The 21011-nt window shown below is 33.6% G+C and overlaps 1 protein-coding gene across 2 annotated transcripts in view; it reads left to right on the top strand.

Annotated features, from left to right (window-relative positions):
- Positions 1-4936: 4936 nt before the first annotated feature.
- LOC123679133 (transcriptional regulator CRZ1) overlaps positions 4937-21011 on the top strand; it is a 64881-nt gene continuing 48806 nt past the window's right edge. Inside the window, exon 1 of one of the 2 annotated variants that reach the window (XM_045616535.1) lies at positions 4937-4984. The gene's annotated coding sequence lies outside the window, so the exon portion shown is untranslated. Of the gene's footprint in view, positions 4985-13904; positions 14122-21011 lie in introns of those variants that run through there. The other variant, XM_045616533.1, reaches the window with a different exon arrangement.

The raw sequence follows: 21011 nt of genomic DNA, 5'->3' as shown, positions 1-21011 counted from the left end.
TTTGTGGAAATCTTTAAAACTAATAACCCAATAACTTCTAAATATTATTCTAACCTTTTAGACCAGTTGAAGGAAAAAAGACCAGGTTCCCATAAGAAAAAATTATTTTTCATCAAGACAACGCACCGTGCCACACGAACATTTTGACAATAGCTCAAATCCATGAATTAAAGTTCGAATTGTTGAAGCATCCATCGTATTCACCAGATTTGGTCCCTAGCGACCTGCATCTGTTTCCAAACCTAAAAAATTCATGCGTGGAAAGCGTTTTTCATCGAATGATGAGGTCATAACAGCTGTAGAAGCTTATTTTGAAACTCTTTCAGAATATCACTTCAGGAATGGAATTCATAAATTGGAATCTCGTAGGAACAAGTGTGTTGATGTTCAGGGAGACCATACTGAATAATAAAGTGTATTTCAAACCTTAATATTGTGATTTTACCGCAAAACTTATTGACCAATAGTATGTAGGTAGAAACCCTAAAAAATTACAACTTACACATACATCGAATTGAGGCAGCATATTTCATTTCATGCCTAACTTGTATGTTCATCTAATCACTGTATTCATCTTCTGAAATGCATTCCTTCTCGAAATATACGGTCAGATAAAAATTTTTCGAGAACTCCATCGAAGTGTTTGCATAATCCAAGAAACTTCTTATGGGTACCTGCTGATTTTACCCACTATAATTAATCGAAATATCTACCTATAGCCTCATATAAGACTCATTGGCATTTTGCAACGACGGATGGAGTGTGATCATTAGTGTTTATGTCTGCATTGACCACAAAAATCGTTCCATTGAGAAATGAACGCCTTCGGCTTGCATAGCTAGGCATCGAATTAGAAACGAATTCACGTGTGCCTGGTATGTTAAAGAGATATCTGTCAATCAATCTTCTGAATTTTTGCAATGCAGTGAAAACGGACGCTTTTATCTTTGTTTTTGTAGCTCGAGGGAGGTCTAAATTGTGGGTTAGAGTGTTGAAAGTAATACTATTTGAACAAATAATATATTCGTGTCGAATATGAATGCATTTACTTTCCGTCAATTTTTTTTTTTGGCTAACGTCAAAAAGTATCGACTTTATAATAATGTTCGATTTCACATATTTGTCCGGCCATAAGCGTACGAAATTAAGTTGCTCCGCTCTTGACCGATCAAAAATTAACATGATAGAAATTCAACAATTCCAGTTAATATTATTTGAGTACTGTATTAACGATGATTATGAAATCATAAGAATTTCAGATCACAAATTGTACGAGGAATTGAAAAATGATTTTCAGCTTGGAATATCTTAGTGGCAATGATGAACACAACATTTCAATTGCATGTCAATGAATGTCAATAAAATTACATTTTTTATAACTAATGTTGAAATGTTATTATAGCAACTCTTTTGAGTAGATATAGCATCACTTTAGCCCCAATGGTAGATAAAGTAACACTTGAACAGCAAAGGTAAAGGGTGTTTTTTTAGAGCTATAGAACTTTAAATTGCAATACAACAACGATGGATTATTCGATCGACATGAATTTTATTTATCCGTAAGATAATCTTATGACAATACATTTTAAATATGATTTCTGGCATATGACCGCCACGGCTGGCTCGGATGTAGTCCAATCTGGACGTCCAATTTTCGATGACATTTTCCAACATTTGTGGCCGTATATCGGCAATAACACGGCGAATGTTGTCTTCCAAATGGTCAAGGGTTTGTGGCTTATCCGCATAGATCAATGTTTGTACATAGCCCCACAGAAAGTAGTCTAGCGGTGTTAAATCACAAGATTTTGGAGGCCAATTCACAGGTCCAAAACGTGAAATTAGGCGGTCACCAAACGTGTCTTTCAATAAATCGATTGTGGCACGAGCTGTGTGATATGTTGCGCCGTCTTGTTGGATCCATAGCTCCTGGACATCATGGTTTTTCAATTCAGGAATGAAGAAATTAGTAATCATGGCTCTATACCGATCACCATTGACTGTAACGTTCTGGCCATCATCGTTTTTGAAGAAGTACGGACCAATGATTCCACCGGCCCATAAAGCGAACCAAACAGTCAGTTTTTCTGGATGTAACAGTGTTTCGACATACACTTGAGGATTAGCTTCACTCCAAATGCGGCAGTTTTGTTTGTTGAAGTAGCCATTCAACCAGAAGTGCGCTTCATCGCTAAACAAAATAAAATGGACGTAGTGCGCGATACGTATTCCGCACAGAACCATTATTTTCGAGATAAAATTGCACTATTTGCAATCGTTGTTCAGACGTGAGTCTATTCGTGATGAATTGCCAAACCAAACTGAGAATAAATGACTTGGCAGCTGTTAAATCGGTAGCCATCTTGAACAGTAATGCCAACTTAAAGTTATATACCTCGAAAAAAGAACACCCCTTAGATAAAATGTTTTAACTCTCTAAAAAACACTGTCAAAGATAATGTACAAATGTATCGTCTTGAACAATAAATAACCATTCCTCAAAATTATCCGAAAAATAACCTGCAGAAATTCATTATGCAAGCTCAAAGCAGAAATATCTTTGTTCACAGAAAGACAAAAAGTCAATACACACGCAAAAGGTTGTAATATTAATATTTAATGTTGCAATATTCAATCAGATTTCAACCTTATATGGAATCAGAGAGAATGGCTTAAGATAAACTTAAAAGAGCAAAAATTGAAAGATACTAACCGATGTCTAACAATCATAAGATTTGAGACCTCCAGCATAGAGATTTGAGAAGAATACGTTCTGTTAATTAGATATTAAATTTAATAACTTTGCATTCTAGTTAGTGGCACATAATATTAAGAAGTAGCTATTTAATGGCTTATTATAGTTTTAGGAGTTGTAAAAGATTTTTTCTGAACTGGCCTCGTAATCCTTGTTCTGTGAATTGAAAGCGTGTGAAATCGTAAATTCAAACAGGTTGGCTTATAAAGATTTCTAGGTAACAAAAGTAAATTTTTTTATTTTGAGTCTTCATATTTTTGATTCCGAATCTTGGGCAAAATTTTAACAGGTCCTTCTGGGTGTTGCAGTTTCTTTGTCAGTTAGCATTTTCAAAGTTGTATACATCGCCTTAATTCAATTACCACATATATATTTTTCTTTGTCTTTACCCAATTTGAAAAAAAAAGGTTTGTATTAAGATCATCGTGTGAGGCCAGTTTTACGGGTTCTGTTCTACAAATCCGTAATCAAATGTAGATGGCAAAAGGTCAGGAAATTGGACTCATTTCATTGTCTCCCAGATCACGTTTCTATTTGGGTTCTCGTTTCAAAACGGCCTCATCTGTCGTGGGAAGACAGTCTTGATTGATTCACTTTTTGTTCGCATGATCCTAACAGAAATCTATATTCGAGGTCTATTTTGATAACAATTGAGTACGAACCTCAAATCTCTGATAATTCGGCGGGTCAAGATCATATTGAGCAAGAGAAGTTGCAGAACCAAATTATATTTGGGATCAATCATTTTATATATCTATCATTTTCGTGGGATTAATTTTTTTATTACGTGTTCTTTCAGATTGAGATGGGATGAAAAATTAGAAAGAAGTGACAAGGAATTGTTGGTAATAATTGATCACATTGCAAATTGCTTGATATCTCTGAGGTTTCTTAATATTGAGAAACCTCCAGACTTTGTTTGATCATAATTTTCCATCCAGGATCTATGACACATGTGCAATTTTATTTCGATAATAATGGTTCTGTGCGGAATACGTATCGCGTACTACGTCCATTTTATTTTGTTTAGCGATGAAGCGCACTTCTGGTTGAATGGCTACGTCAACAAACAAAACTGCCGCATTTGGAGTGAAGCTAATCCTCAAGTGTATGTCGAAACACCGTTACATCCAGAAAAACTGACTGTTTGGTGCGCTTTATGGGCTGGTGGAATCATTGGTCCGTACTTCTTCAAAAACGATGAAGCCAGAACGTTACAGTCAATGGTGATCGGTATAGAACCATGATTACTAACTTTTTCATTCCTGAATTGAACAACCATGATGTCCAGGAGCTGTGGTTCCAAGAAGACGGCGCAACATCTCACACAGCTCGTGCCACAATCGATTTATTGAAAGACACGTTTGGTGACCGCCTCAGTTCACGTTTTGGACCTCTGAATTGGCCTCCAAGATCTTGTGATTTAACACCGCTTCTGTGGGGCTATGTAAAGTCATTGATCTATGCGGATAAGCCATAAACTCTATGCGGATAAGCCATAAACCCTTGACCATTTGGAAGATAACATTCGCCATATTATTGCGGATATACGGCCACAAATGTTGGATTGGACGTCCAGATTGGACTACATCCGAGCCAGCCGTGGCGGTCATATGCCAGAAATCATATTTAAAATGTAATGCCACAAGATTATCTTGCGGATAAATAAAATTCATGTCAATCGAATAATCCATCGTTATTTTATTGCAATTTAAAGTTTTGTAGCTCTAAAAAAAAACACCCTTTATATGCCGTGCGACGCGTGAAGTAGAGGGTCGAAATGTCAAGCTACTTTGGCTTGATGAATCCCTAGCCCAAATAGCTATATCAAATGAAACTTACTATTGAAGAACCATTTAAAAGCAGTATCCATTTATACGTCTACCTATACAATTCATGGAGTTTCAATTAAGTTTCACTCACTATAAAACCGAAAACTCAAAAATATCGAATCTTCGTCTCAATCTTCCTACGTGTTTCGAATTTAACGATTCCCCATCAATAAAGTTTAAAGAGCATCATCTGACGGCATATATATAGTGTGTCCATAAATTTTTTCCTGCCATTCCAGAGAAAATCCTTCCTTACCTAATTATGTTTCGGAATGATCGTAAAACACCCACACTAACCAGGACAAGTTCTATAAGCTAGCGCAAACTCTAATCGACATTTTCATTTCCAGATTAATAACAAGATCGAGTGTTAAGACGTCCACCAATAAAACGAGAAGTGAGTTATTCAACAAATTACTTAATCATCATTAAATTCGAAAATAAAATCAAATTGGTATGGTTATATTACTCTGAAGTGGTATAGGTTTAATGAGGTTATATAATGTTAATTCCTGAATTTCTTCTATAAATTTCGCACACTATCCCAGCGCCTATTCTGATTTCAGTTCATTATTTTGAGACTGTTGTTTTACTGGTTTATGCAAGTCGGCCATGTCTTGTCCGATCGCTACTGGTATTGATTTTCAATTATCGTATATTGGTATTATTCGACAGTTAAGATTGATTTATTTGTTTTATATCGCCGATTTCTTGATCTCATTGAAATGTAATGGGTAATTAAAAATAAATAGTATTGCGCAAAAAATAAAATAAAACTCCGAACTTTCGGATAAGTTGAAATATTCGGTGAGGACCTTCGAAGTGAGCCATTTCCAGGATTTTTTTTATGTATGTTTCCTTCTACATGAAAATGAAATTATTTGTGTGATAATTGTAATAGAAATATAATTATTTCGTAGTGCTAATGATCTGCGTAATCGAATCACAATTAACTTCAATAAATAAAAATAAAATGAATATGAAGAAGTGATTTTTAAAATGCTTGTTTCTTAACTGTTGAGGACTTTATAAAGGGTGTTTTTTTTAGAGCTATAGAATTTTAAATTGCAATAAAACAACGAAAGATTATTCGATTGACATAAATTTTATTTATCCGCAAGATAATCTTGTGGCATTACATTTTAAATATGATTTCTGGCATATGACCGCCACGGCTGGCTCGGATGTAGTCCAATCTGGACGTCCAATTTTCGATAACTTTTTCCAACATTTGTGGCCGTATATCGGCAATAACACGGCGAATGTTGTCTTCCAAATGGTCAAGGGTTTGTGGCTCATCCGCAAAGACCAATGACTTTACATAGCCCCACAGAAAAAACGATGATGGCCAGAACGTTACAGTCAATGGTGATCGGTATAGAGCCTTGATTACTAACTTTTTCATTCCTGAATTGAACAACCATGATGTCCAGGAGCTGTGGTCCAACAAGACGGCGCAACATGTCACACAGCTCGTGCCACAATCGATTTATTGAAAGACACGTTTGGTGACCGCCTAATTTCACGTTTTGGACCTGTGAACTGGCCTCCAAGATCTTGTGATTTAACACCGCTATACTACTTTCTGTGGGGCTATGTAAAGTCATGGATCTATGCGGATAAGCCACAAACCCTTGATCATTTGGAAGACAACATTCGCCGTGTTATTGCCGATATACGGCCACAAATGTTGGATAAAGTCATCGAAAATTGGACGTCCAGATCGGACTACATCCGAGCGAGCCGTGGCGGTCATATGCCAGAAATCATATTTAAAATGTAATGCCACAAGATTATCTTGCGGATAAATAAAATTCATGTCAATCGAATGATCCATCGTTGTTTTATTGCAATTTAAAGTTCTATAGCTCTAAAAAAACACCCTTTAGTATGCACTTGGTGGTAATAAAAGAAATTGGAAATACCTCGACTGGACTTGAATTGAAATCAACTGTTCTCTTAAAGATACATTTTTCGAAGTGTACCGTTCTGGAAATCACCTTGTAGTATATATCCTTGCAGTTCCAAGTCTTTACCTCGTCTTACTCATTTTCCCCGTATTTCGAATTTCAACATGCCATAACTGTCAAATTTAAATGAGGCGCATCAAGTTCCACTCCATCCTGGTGATTTAGAAGGTGAATCAGTTTGCTTTACGACGGTCCCACCTTAAAGGAAGAACAAGATGTAAAGACCTACTAATTTGGATTCGATAATCAATTAGAAACGTATACTTTGGCGATTCACCGAGCCATTTCGTCTCACAAATAATTGATTAATTCAACGCCGTCGTTGTTCTTGTCGGTCCATTTTTCCATGCTGCCATTAACAAGAGAGCCCCTTAGGCCTAATTCAAATTGATAAATATTCAAATTGGAGTTATTTGGATAACCAGTTCTCTCTCTAAGTGGCAATAAAGTTTATTGGTTTGTTTATTGCTGAAAAATGGTGTTGAGTTTCGATTTGCATTCTTGGATTAGAGAAATTGTGTGGACATTTTCTCTTGGGAATTCTCCGTTGCTGATTAGAATGGAAAATTTTCGTATCGTATTAGGAGTATAGCCAGAACCGAGTATAAACATGTTATTCGAATATTTTAAGGAAAACTAAATGATGTTTGATCACTGATACTGAGACTAATGAGAGCTCAAAAAGTTATTTATAATAAAAGTGTAGAAGGCATTGATAACAGGCTAATTGAAAAGTCTCTGTTCTACCATAGAAAAAACATTTTTTTGCAAAATTCAATTTAATTATTCAACGTGACTTTGATGGTGATACTGCGATTAAAGCGATAAGCGATCTTCCAACTTTTCGATACCATTTATGTAGTACGATTTGCCTTTCGCTTCAGAATATGCCTCAGTTTCGGCTATTACTTCTTCATTGGAGTTGAATTTCTTTCCAGCGAGCATTCTTTTGAGGTCTGAAAACAGGAAAAAGTCGCTGGGGGCAAGATTTGGCGAATACGGTGGATGCAGAAGCAATTCGAAGCCCAATTCATGCAATTTTTTCATTGTTTTCATTGATTAGTGACACGGCGCATTGTCTTGAGGAAACAGCACCTTTTTTCTTCAAATGGGGCAGTTTTTCAACAATTTCATCCTTTAAACGATCCAATAACGCTAAATAATAAAATCGCTGTTGATGGTCTGGCCCTTTAAGAGGTAATTAATGAATATTTTATCTTGCGCATCCTAGAATACTTATGCCATAGCCTTGCCAGCACTGTGTTTTTTCTTGCTTTGGATTCGGTTCATTGTGTGCAATCCACTCAGCTGACTATCAATTGGATTCAGGAGTGAAATGATGGCGCCATGTTTCATCTATTGTACAATACGACGCAAAAATTCAGGTTTATTGCATTTAATTTGCTTCAAACACTGCTTAGAATCATTAACCTTACCTTACCTAACCTAACTAAAGCTTTCTACTCAGCTACACTCACAACGCAATATCTCACAAAGTGATTGTCAGATCGCTGTCAAATTTTGACACGTATCGTTTGAAGGTTGGTACTAACTAAAAATCATATGGATTTAATACTAGCACCTCCATCTGTGCGTCAGACCGGGGACTTTTCAATTGGCCTAATAATGAAAATTCTCAATTCCATTCGGATAGAATTAAAATCCTTTCTGGATAAACAAATTAATGAAAAACGAATGTATTACTGTGTGTCCTCAATGAATTACTACACAATTCACCAATCGCTATGTTATTTGAATAAGTCATTGAGAACACTATGGTGAAGTTTTCTAGCATTTTAAAATGCTGAATAAAAATGAAAATTTTTCGAAATTCAACAGGAAATAATCTGATACTGTCGCATTCGCCATTTTGTCACAAAAATTATTTCATTTCAAAATATTTTCCATATGAAAAGTGATCAACAAAAATTATACGTTCCTAAAACAATTTTTTTGGAATTTTTTTCCTCTTAGATCGTTGCAGGACATAAATTTGCTGGAAATTTATAGAATATATTGCAGGAGCTTCTGCCTTACAATAAAACCAATAGGCACGTTCAATTCAAAATATTCCTAGAAGTTCGTGCAATAAATAACCAAGAATTCGCAGATCTGGTTTTGTTGACGCTATGCTCTGCAGGTATTCTATTTTGGACTCTAACCGGATGCAACACGCTCTAGATCCTGGCGAACGAGAAACCCACACAATAAATCTCGTCCAGTTCAATCAAACACTAGTTCGATATACTCATTTCTTAATCCGTCCTGTTGATCAACAATAATGTGTTGATTAACCAGACGAATAAATAATTGGTTACGTATATTCCAATATGGTCATTTGCATATTGGACGTTTCACAAGCTTTCAATTTGTTCGTTTATCAAATGGAACCTATCAAATTCGACTTTTATAATTGCTGTAGATTGCACGGACCGATCACGGAAACTTATGTGTAAGTAGCATGAGCCAAGGGGCTTGTGTCCTTTTTTGGATAAACTCGAATGTTCATTCAGTGGTATTTTGAAAAACTGGTAGGAATACTATGCAAATTCAATGTGAGTATGTGGAATTTCGCTAATTCAATTAAATTCTAACTCCCAGGTCTAAGTCTGAAAAAAAACATGAATAAATAATGAACTGACGCACGAGGTACCAGAAAGGAAAGATTTTCGAAAATATCATTAGGTTCTTTGACAATGATTAACGCACATAATAATCATAATGAGAAAAATGTAAATTTTTTTCTTTGCACAGCAGTTTTGACAAAAGTTGTTCGAGAAATCAGTTGTGATCTAAACAGAGTGTTGTAGGAGCTTCTTGGAAAACTTTGACAGATGATAGTTGTACTCATCCTGAATTTTTTTTGCTATGAACCTTCAATTTAGATATGGGAACATTTCATATCATCTGAAAAGAAATTTCGTTTTTTTCGATACATCTTATGATAGGGTTTTGTTTTTTAAGGGAAATTAGGCTGTATAGTTCAATTTCCCTTAAAAAAACAAAACCCTAATATAAAGAAAGACTGTTAAAAAACAAAGATAACCATCTTATGATATGCAGGTCATTACATTTGAAAAAAGCACTTTTCATCATTTTACTATGTTTCGTTGAAGCCTGTGATTTCGAACAACCCTGTATGATTAGGGACGTATTTATTACAAGTAAATAATACTCGGGATATCTCTGTATTATGAATGAATTTGTCAAATTTCTTACACAATTCTGTGTTGATAGCTTCATCAGAGAATATACGCCAAGGGTGACAAGCTCTTAACTCTAAGTCAATGTTTCTTCTGTATTTTTACATCGATCATTGTTGCTCTAATGTATTCATCACACGAAATCAGTTCACTCCAATTTATATTATCGTTTCTGCGGGTACATAAATCAACAGTCAAATCGTGATATGAAAGTCAAGTATGGATTGAATTGAGAAATTTCATCCAATAGAGATATATCATATCAGCAGTTCCAAAATATATAAATTACATATATGGTTATTATTTGACAGAAATTATTAGTTTCAAAAAACGAAAGCCATAAAACAAACTCTAACTAATTTTTATTGCGATTTATTATCTCCTTTAGATAATAATTCATATTTAATGAATTCAATAGGTACCTCATTGTCATTTTTTCATATCATTCAACTATATGATTCTGATGATCTATGTTCAATACCTACATTCATATTTGATGAATAATGAAATATAAAATTATAGAATTCAAGTGAAGAAAAATTACCAAATACGATTAATAAGGTTTTAATCTTAATTCAAATGGAGTGAAATCAATCCAAGTCTCAAATAATTCAGTGGAATTTTTACGTCATGAAATATTCATGGAACTGCGTTTCTACATTGACTCATTCTATCAGAACTGTTTCATATTTTCGGTGTTCTCAACCACTCATTCGGAACCTCTATCAGAAATACCCGCTTATTATGGATATTTTCCAGTTTTTTTGAAAGAAATATTGAGATTCGTCTCAATTAGTGGTTAGAGTCAAAACTATACTTTAATCGATACATATTTTTTACCTAGATAAAATCTTATAAGAGCCAAACGATCAAAATTTTCTCAACAGAGATAAATATCATTGAATATCCTCTTACTTAAATATCAGATATTTCATCTCGACTATCATCTACAAGATTCTGAAAATTATGTTATTTCGAGTTTGGAAAATATTCTTAAGATCTTACATTGACTTCTGACGAGGTTCTGAAAATATGTTGGTATTTCGAATAGCTGATGAATTATTATATATCATAATAGGTTATCTCTTTACATGATTTTTCAATCAGTGTTTTATTGAAAATATTTATCGCTAGTTATTGTTAAAAAAATTTTTCAGAATGGAATATTTTTGTGTGAAATGTTTTGTGATTTATCACTGTCTCATTCCAAATTTAATGCTACAAGATCTGTTGTATATTCTACCGGAAAAAATGTTATCTTTTGTAGATCCTTGTATCACGGCAATAAATCAAACAATATCAAAGCAGTTATCAGATGACTTTACCACTACATAAACCGAAATTTCGTTTTATCCTTGAATCTTGGAATGAGCAGCAACCATTTCGCCTTATGAATAACAAAGGAATATTGCTCTTCATTATTCATTCATACATTCCAGTGCCGCTCTAATTCAAACGGATTCTTTGATATAACTACGTAGGAGGGGCAAGAAAATGTGTGACGATTCATATCGTTCAAATAGAATGAGTTCGGCTTTCCTCACTATGGAATGGAGCAAGAATTGATTTAGGCAGTTATGTGAAAATAATTCGATTAATTTATGGGATTCCTTAGTTTAGTGAAAAAAAGGATATTTTCAAAAAATATATATTTTATGTTCATATTTCAAATCTAGAAATAAGTTGTGAAGGTGAGATATAGTGTGAATACTTGTAACTCATTAGTTGTCTTATAAATTTCGAAGATAGAAAAAAAATAAACAAAAAATCCCGAAAATATATTATATAGATCAAAATTTTTGAACCTCACGTCGTCCATCAGTCAAATATTCAGAAAATGCGTAAATATAACTTTAAATTTTTTTAAAATCTTTCAGGTACATCACCAAAATGAATCTTCATTTATATATCAGAATTTTTTTTTATCAGGTTAAGACCCACCAAATGAAACTTCAGCCTTTTCAGCTATACTATACAACGGTCGTTGGCTTAGCTAAAATAAGTATCCCTTGCTTTTTTTAAATCTTTCAATTACATTACCAAAATGAATCCTCATTTATATATCAGAAATTTTCTTTTATCAGGTTTGACATGATTCAAAAAAAATCTTCCCAAAAATTCTGTTTCCCAGTTTATATAATTAACACCCAGTATAAAATCAACCTCTAATAGTTAAGTCGATAGTGCGTAATCTAACACATGACAGTCAAATGTGTCTCTTGAGTCTACTCTGTATTAAGGTTCAGAGTTGAGCAACTTGTCCACCATAATGACTAACTAAATGGTACTTGCAGATAACAATCTTGATCGTTTTAACATTCCTGTCAATTTTCGAAATACATAATTTATTCTATTCGATGAACGCATTGAATATTTTCTCCTCTTCGACGTGAAAATATTCTGCTGATCAATACCCAAGGTAAAATGAGTAATCAAACTTGTATAACTCCTTAATTTGATTTAAATGGGGTTTTTACATGAATCAAAATAACAGTTATTTCAAGTGATCAATTCAAACAAGGGTTAACATGCTGCAGGAATTTGTTATATTCATTTTTAATGGCTCTAGGGTTTTCCAGCACCTACTGAGGTTTGTTGCAAGCTGGGTAAAATATTAATTAGCAGAATGCATGATCAAAACGCGAATTCTTTTGAAACTAAATTCAAAAAAATAACCATCTCAAAAAATGTAAACAGTGATTCTATTTGATCTGCAGCAAAAAGAAGTATTTAATTTTTTGAAAAATGTACTCATTTCAATTCATGTTATTGTAGCTCTGTGGCATGTCCACCAGGATCGCTGGATCTTACTCCTCTCGAGTATTTTCTGTGGAGTTATTAGAAAGATAAGAATAAGATGATATATGCCATTCTCAAAAAATACTTCACGGAAGCGATACAGAATAGAAGAATAGGGCCAATTTTGATGAATCACCCTGTATCACGTATCCGTCTTAGGATACGCAAGAAGCTACTTTTTTGATAAGCCTGGATGACCTGAATTCACCACTATGTTGTGACAACTCATGTTACATCCTGTATATCTCTGAGAAAATTGATAAATTACTAGGTATAAGTATTGTCTCGTATTATTATGAATATTGTCTCGTATTCCTAGAGCCAAACATCAAACATCAAAACATGTAAAAATATAGATTTCGAAGTCTAAAGGAAAAAATACAATAATCTGGATACTGCTCCTGGAAATATCAAATTACATAAAACATTGAAGGGAAGTATGAAGTGAACAAACCCACAAAATTCAAACAAAATCGGAGTGCTGATTTCATGAATCACCCTGTATCACGTATCCGTCTCAGGATACGCAAGAAGCTACTCTTTGAAAAGCCTGGATGACCTGAATTCACCACTATGTTATGACAACTCTTGTTACATCCTGTATAACTCTGAGACAATTAATAAATTACTAGGTATAAGTATTGTCTCGTATCATTATTGATATTGTCTCGTATTCCTAGCACCAAACATCAAACATCAACACATGTAAAAATAAAGATTTCGAAGTCTAAAGGAAAAATACAAAAATCTGGATACTGCTCCTGGAAATATCAAAATTACATAAAACATTTTGAAGAGAAGTATGAAGTGAACAAACCCACAAAATTCAAACAAAATCGAAGTGCTGATTTCATGAATCACCCTGTATCACGTATCCTGTATCCCGAAACTAACAGTCTTAGGATATACAAGAAGCTACTGGATGACCTGAATTCACCTTTATGTTATGACAACTCATATTACATCTCCGAGAAAATCAATAAATTATTATATGTATTGTCTCGTATTATTATGAATATTGTCTAGTATTCCTAGCACCAAACCTCAAACATCAACACATCGTATAGCGTCCGACAATAAGTGCAACAACCTAATAACTTTCACATGCCGCTCAGCTTTTCACTCGTATGTGTAGAGTTATTTTTGTCTCGTCGAAAAGTAGTTATAATTAAATCGTAGAAAAAAAAGGATAGAAAAGGACTATCCGCGCGTTTAGCATAAACCGCTAGTGGACAGACCGGATACCTACGATTTTGGTCGCTGGTACACTCTGGGCCCGAAGAGTTTCCCCACCTCTCAGATTTCTAAGATTGTTGCTGGCAGCCGTCCATGAACAACCTTGTAAGAAGAAACTAGCCTTTAGTTAGTTTCAAGTCACAGTCCCACTAAAATGGTAACCTAGTTGTTTAGTTCGTACGTTGCGCGTGTTTCTCTCAACTCGATTTGTTGTGCTTTCTTTGTGATATTAGTGATTTTAAGTTTTGTTCCTTCCATCTTTTCGGACTTGGAGACTGAAGGACCTCCTCGTTTATTTTGGATACTTTTGGAGTTATGTGCATCAAGTGAGTTTTACGTTCTGGGTATTATTTTAAGTCTATTCAGTTGTTGGGCCTTCACATCCGGATACTGCTCATGAAATATTCAACGTTTCTAATTTACTCACGGATGCAGAAAGACTTAACGTATAATCTCTACCAGGAGGAAAAACCGTGGACTGATCGACTTTGAAATATGCGTTCGACATTTATAAGGATATGATAAATTTGTGTGTTCGATATTTCAACCCAAGATCCTTTTGAAAAATCCGGGAAAGCTTCTGTGATCAAATATTCATTTCTTCTCATGGAAATATCCTCTTCAGCAAGATTTCTCTGCATGAAGAATCTCTATAAGTTCTCAAACGTATAAAACAAAGGTTGAGTTTCCCTCAAATTATTTCATTGGTGATATGAGGAGATTACAGTGTTTCAATTTTCGAAATTTACTGGAAAATCCCTGGCTTCTGCGGTTGATTCAACATCGGAAAGCAATAAGCCGAACGAATAAATGGTCTGATGAGAACAACGGTCTAGTTTTTTGGGTGCAATGACTCAAGTCATTGTACCTGCTACCGTTGGTTGGCGAAGTTGAATAGCCCAACTGAGAATACTTAATTGGGGTACATCAAACAGTTTTGACTCATTTGAATTCAAGTCTTAATTAGAGCGGGATTACACTAATTGAGTGAATTTCGGTATAGAACAATTTGCTTGGTTTCTCTGTAGGAAAATTTATCGAAATAATACCGTTACTCAATGAATGTTTATCAAAAACTCATTTTGCAATATATTGCACGGCAAATATAAAAGAAGAAATTGCTGAAACTTTTCTGACTCCAAACCACAAATTACCTATAACCGAATTGAAGCCAACTTTCACAATTAGTTGAAATGTCTGCCAGAATTTTGTTTCCTCATTAAATACTAAACACGTCGTGAAATTTCATTGAATGATTTCAAAATCAATCTAGAATTTCTCCAACTTTAATTCTAATATCAAATTTCAATAAGTTAATATGGAGACTTCAACGGTGGGTTAAGCTAGTAACTCGAAGAAATGCTTCCATCAAACTAAATTCTCAATTTTTGTTCTGTAATTTGATTTGATGGATGACCATGCCTAATGTTATTGGAAGGGTTTGGAAACGGTTCAGAATTTTTCCATTGAGTTAATATCGAGTTTTACTCAGTTACTATGGGAGACTTTAATGGTAGGTTAAGCTAGTAACTCGAAGAAAAGCTTCCATAAAATGGAATCCACTACTTTTCTTTTGTAATTTCATTCGATGATCATTCCAAATTTTATTAAAATGTTTCGATATCGATTAAGGATGTTTTCATTTGAGTTAATATCAAATTTTAATCGGTAACTATGGAGACTTCAATGGTGGGTTAAGCTAGTAACTCGAAGAAATTCTTCCATAAAATTGAATCCACACTTTTCTTTTGTAATTTCATTTGATTATCATTCCAAATGTTATTAGAAGATTCCGAAATCGATTGAGAATTTTTTCAATTGAGTTAATATCAAATTTTAATCGGTAACTATGGAGACTTCAATGGTGGCTTAAGCGCGAATCTCCAATGAATATTTCTATGACATCAAACTACGAATTTCGTTCTGTAATTTCATTTAATGTCATCTTTATTATTGAGATTGGATATTTTCAAATGTTATCAAGATTCCTTAATCCATCAACAATTTTCTCATTAGATTAATATTAAATTCGAAAAGTCAATATTGAGAATTCAATGGTGTGTTAAGCGAGAAACTCGATGAAAGACTTTAATCAAATTCAATGTTGTGAAATTTCCTACTTAAAGAATTCTTGCTATTCTTTTGAGTATCTTAATTCCTTACCGTTCAGTATTACCTTAATTTAAATTATTTTCTTGGCCATAAGTTTTCGGAACTTTGTTCCACTCGAGATTTATAGAATTAATTAAAGTGATGACAATTATGAGCTTCATTACGCGAATTGATGCAATTAGGAACGAAAACGATTCAGATATGGGTAAAGCAACGGAACTGGAATTTTCGGTAACTGGAAAAATTTGCAAGAGAATGAGGAATAATGATATTTCACGTTAATAAGAGCCAACCTTGTTCTGAATTCTCGAGGCAGGATATTATTGAAAATTAATTACCAAAATTAGTGTTTCTTCCGGACGAAATCAATTCAAAATATAAGGTATAAATTTTACTGCCATCGGTATTTGTAGTTAGATCAGTACATGTTATTTCAATTATCAAATTATACATTTTATTGAGATATTTTTTGAAATGAATTTGTTAGGATGTGTTTTAAAAATCAAATACCTACATTTATAAGTCTTTAGGCGATTAATTGTACTTATAGTTAGTTTCGAAAAATAAACATATATTGCTGATAAAATACACAACATACTAAAAAACATAGTTTTTCTGATAGTTCAAATCATCATCAGTAGTTCTTCAGATCAAATCAAGTTATTTACATAATATTAGTTTCTGTTCAAAGACCAGATACTTCATATAATCACAATATAGATAATTACATATTACGTCATATAAAATAGATCTATACCTACCTATACATAACAAACAATGTGAAAAAATCTTTTTTTTTTATCATCAGTGGAATAATATCGCTATACCTAATATCAAAACAAATCACCTACGTTAGATTATATATCATTACAAATTTCGAGATCACTTTTATGTAACAATATCTAACAACTAAACACCTTGTTACCAACTAGAATAACGCAAGCACTTATTCATTTGTCTAATAATAATTAAATAAGAATCAACACATATCGCAACAAGCAGATTGCGCTGCTCCAATAAATTCATCACCCATAATTTGTATCATATACCTATGTAATTGTTTTGTTAAATTCGTATTACACTGCATAAAACATCGAACAGTTATTTCTAATATAATTGGCAACATTTTTTTACTAGCTAATCGTGTAGTTAAGAACATAAGAATGAAGTCACTAAAGTGTTATATGATTTTCCTGAAAATAAGGATAAATTTCTTCATGTGTTTGTAATAATATTGAGTATATGATCGAGTAAGCATATGATCGACAATTACAAGATATATCTTAGTGATTAACGTTCAAAGTTGAGAATTTCCGCAATTATTTCATTTTATGTGAAAGCAATTTCATTTCCCTAATAATCTGAATATCTACATAGCACTGGAAGTTTTAGATAACATTGGAATTTCATATTTTAAAGGATGTGAAATCTATTCCTAATCTATTGACATGAACAAAAAACATTTGTTATCCATTAAAAGTTCTTCAACTCCATCGTTTGATTTTGAAAACAAAAAGCGATAGAATCACTAATAAATTGAAACAATTCGTTGCCCAAAAAATAATTTCACCTGAATTCATGAAATTGAGTTCAAGTAGTGATATAACAGTTGAGGAAAATGTACTGTTGAAACAATATTGAACATCATCTGAAAAAAACTTATTATATTGAATGAAATAACAATAAAATATTATATAAGAAAATCATACTACGATAGAAAAATTACTCTCTGAATTGATAGATATTTATAAGAAAATCATTAACCTATCTTTCTGAATATTTTTATGTGAAAGTAAAACAATAAAAGAATATTATTTTGAATTCAGGACCTTGTTTCCTGGACAATAATTGCTCACAACCAAGTAAATAGTATGTAATAATGAAGCTCTACCATAATAAGCCAGAAACAAATCGCATAGATTCGTTCACAACAAATAATTATAAAAAAACAAAAATTAAAATTGAAATGTATGATAGTGTCAAGAATAAATACGATCAAATAAAGAAAATACAATTACTGAAGTATCAAATCTCACCATCTGTTTTCTGATCCAAAATTAATATTTACTTCAGTTTATTATTTGTGATAATAAATTAAAGCTTTTCATTATAATTGGTAGATTTTTCTGTTGAAGATTTTGTGAATAATTCTAAAAATAAAAATTCTCAGCAAAACGATCGTGTACGATGTTCAAAAACATTAAAGAGAGAAAACTAATTAAATATTGAATTTGTCATTATCATTTCTAGAAAGAGAAAATTTTTTTTAAATTTTAAAACTAAAGATAAACTAAAATTTATTAGGTAAATATTCATAATATTTTCCATCGCCAATTCTAAGATTAACCATCATAATATGGCAAGCATTGTGAACCCACATCGAAGAAACTAACTAGACACTAACAAGTAATAAACATATCGTCATCAAACTAAAAAAAAATTCTAATCGATGAACGAATCGCGGGTGTTTTCATTAAATCTGTAGTATATAACCGACTACGATGTTGATTTATCGATAATGTCTTGGGAGGTTGGTTAGACTGCGGGTTCCGATATAAATATTCTCTTTATTCTCTCATTACTCCGTTCGGTCCCAGATTGCCCCACGCGCTAGATTGTAATGAAGTTACTCAAGCGAGTGCGTTAAAATCGATATCGAAAATTTTCAGTTTCATCATCTAATCAAGATTATTGTTCGTTCCTTCGAGTTCGTCGATGAAAATTGGAGTCACGATGAGATTGAACTTAATTTAGTATTGATCTGTGAAGTTCAAGGTTCTTTTTTCGATTTTCTGGGTTTTTTTCTCAGTTGATTAGGTATTGTGATGGTGTGTACTATCTCTATCGTGAAACTTGTTGAAACGTAGTTTTATTTCATGAAAGTCATTGTTTATTTTGACAAATACTTATGTACTGATGAAAATATTGGAAATATTTCATATTTTCATGCTACAATTTTCTTGATATAAATTGTATTCTTTTATTATTATCCTTCAAATATCCCGATTATTATTTTTTTCGAACTTTAAAATGCGGTTTAACAATCAATTTTTCATTAGCAATTCGAGTATATATCAGATTTTTATTCAATTGTGGTTTTGTTTTTGATTACCAGGAACTACTTACCACTGCTACGGTAACAATAGATAAGGCAGTGTCTAGCTCAATGAATTTGAGATAATTTCGTTTGAATTTCGGAAAGGATAACCTCAGGATCAACTCTATGATTGGTGAGGGTGTTTCAATAGAAATGATACAATTCAAATAGTACTGTTTATTGCTTATTATTATTTATAAGTTGTAGTAAAAAGAAATCCATTATTTTTGCATGGAAAACAAGGCTTTAATTACCATAGTTAGTAGAAGATTTAGGTCAAATTTGTTTGATAAGTTTTTGTATTTGTATTTGAAGGTATATCATTATGCCTTTTCCATAGAAACCCTCGTTTCTATTGGCAAAAAATTGAGACAGTCGATTTCCATGAGCCTCTATTGAAGCGAATTTTTCACTAACAAAATAGTTCGCCATAGACAGGAACATATTGTAATCACTTGGTGCCAGGTTCGGACTGTAAGAAGGATGCATAGAATCCTCCCAACCAAGCTCCCGAAGCTTCTGGCGAGTCACTATTAATCTGTGTGATCTAGCGTTGTCCTGATAGAACACTATTCCTCTCCTATTGGCTAACCGCCTTTGGGCGATTGCTTCCTTCAGACGATCCAATTGTTGACAGTACAGTTCCGAGTTAACAGTTGGGCCGTAGGGAAGCAGCTCATAGTAAATAATTCTCTGCTAATCCCACCAAACACACAGCAAAACCTTCCTGGACGTCAATACTAGCTTGGCCACCGTTTCCGCCGGCTCACTAGGTTTCGACCACGACCGTTTTCGCTTGACGTTGTCGCAAGTAATCCATTTGTCATCACCAGTCACGAAACGCTTTAAAAATGGGTCGATATTGTAGGGACCCGAAGATGGAAATTTGGTCCATAAGATTTTTTGCGTTAACTCGTGTGGTGCCCAAACATCGAGCTTCTTCTTGAGACCAGCCGTATGCAAATGGTTTCAAACGGATTTTTGTGCAATCTTTAGCCCTTGGACAATCGAAACAGTGTTTACATGATGTTTGGAATCGTCAATTTTATCGACATTTTGGACAATTGGCCTTCCACTGTGTGGTGCATCTTTGACATAAAAATTACCGGAACGAAATAAACAAAACCAAAATTGAGCATGATTGTCAGTTGCCGTATCAGGGCCATAAACACTATTCACATTTTCAGTCGCTTGGCTTGCATTTTCGGCTTCATCGAAAGAAACTGTTAAATATAGGGTATTTTTCCTTTTCTAGTGTCCATCTTTGACATGCGCTCAAACTAAACTGAGTCAACTCATCACAAAACTCCCTGGAAAGTTTTTGTAGTATGAAATATCAGCTTTCTCATGCCATCTAGTGAAATTCGGTCAGACTCACACAACGCGAGATACAGATAACTAAATCCATCTTTTGCAAAAATAATGGATTTTTTTCAACTACATTCAACTACTTTCAACTAATATTTCAACAAGAAAAAGAGAAGGGAAGTTTCGATCAATATTCATATCGATATACTTCTGAATATTGAAATTGATCTCGATCGACTCCATGTTGGAAATCTCTCTCCTCTCAAGCTCTAATTAACCGATTTCAGAATGAGCAATGTATTCGCAGAAGTTGTCGGTGCATATGCTAATAAAAAACTTAACGGGTTTTAATTGAGGCTAGCCCGGGTCATCCGGCGGAAAATGTAAAATATAAAAAATTCCGTTCAGCTCCTCAATGAGATCCGTCTTTTTATAAAACTGGAATTTAAATCGAATTGCCTGCTGAACTGTATCGAAGCAACTGATCCGATTCTCGATGTAGCGGATGTAGCGACTTCGGCGCTCTGCAGGTAGCAGGAAATGCCACTTTACTAACTGAATATTAGCTGAGAGCATTATTTCATTGTTTGTTTTTGTGTACGTGTGTTCATTTCTATTTGGGTACACTTTTTTATGGATTTTCTTAATGCCATAATTCAACGGTTGTCGAGCAAGTTATTCTCATTTATATTCAACTAG

The sequence above is a fragment of the Harmonia axyridis genome, chromosome 4, assembly GCF_914767665.1.
Source record: "Harmonia axyridis chromosome 4, icHarAxyr1.1, whole genome shotgun sequence".
Lineage (NCBI taxonomy): Eukaryota > Metazoa > Arthropoda > Insecta > Coleoptera > Coccinellidae > Harmonia > Harmonia axyridis.
The sequence above is the reverse complement of the archived record's forward strand: the minus strand, read 5'-3'. Positions and strand labels throughout refer to the sequence as shown.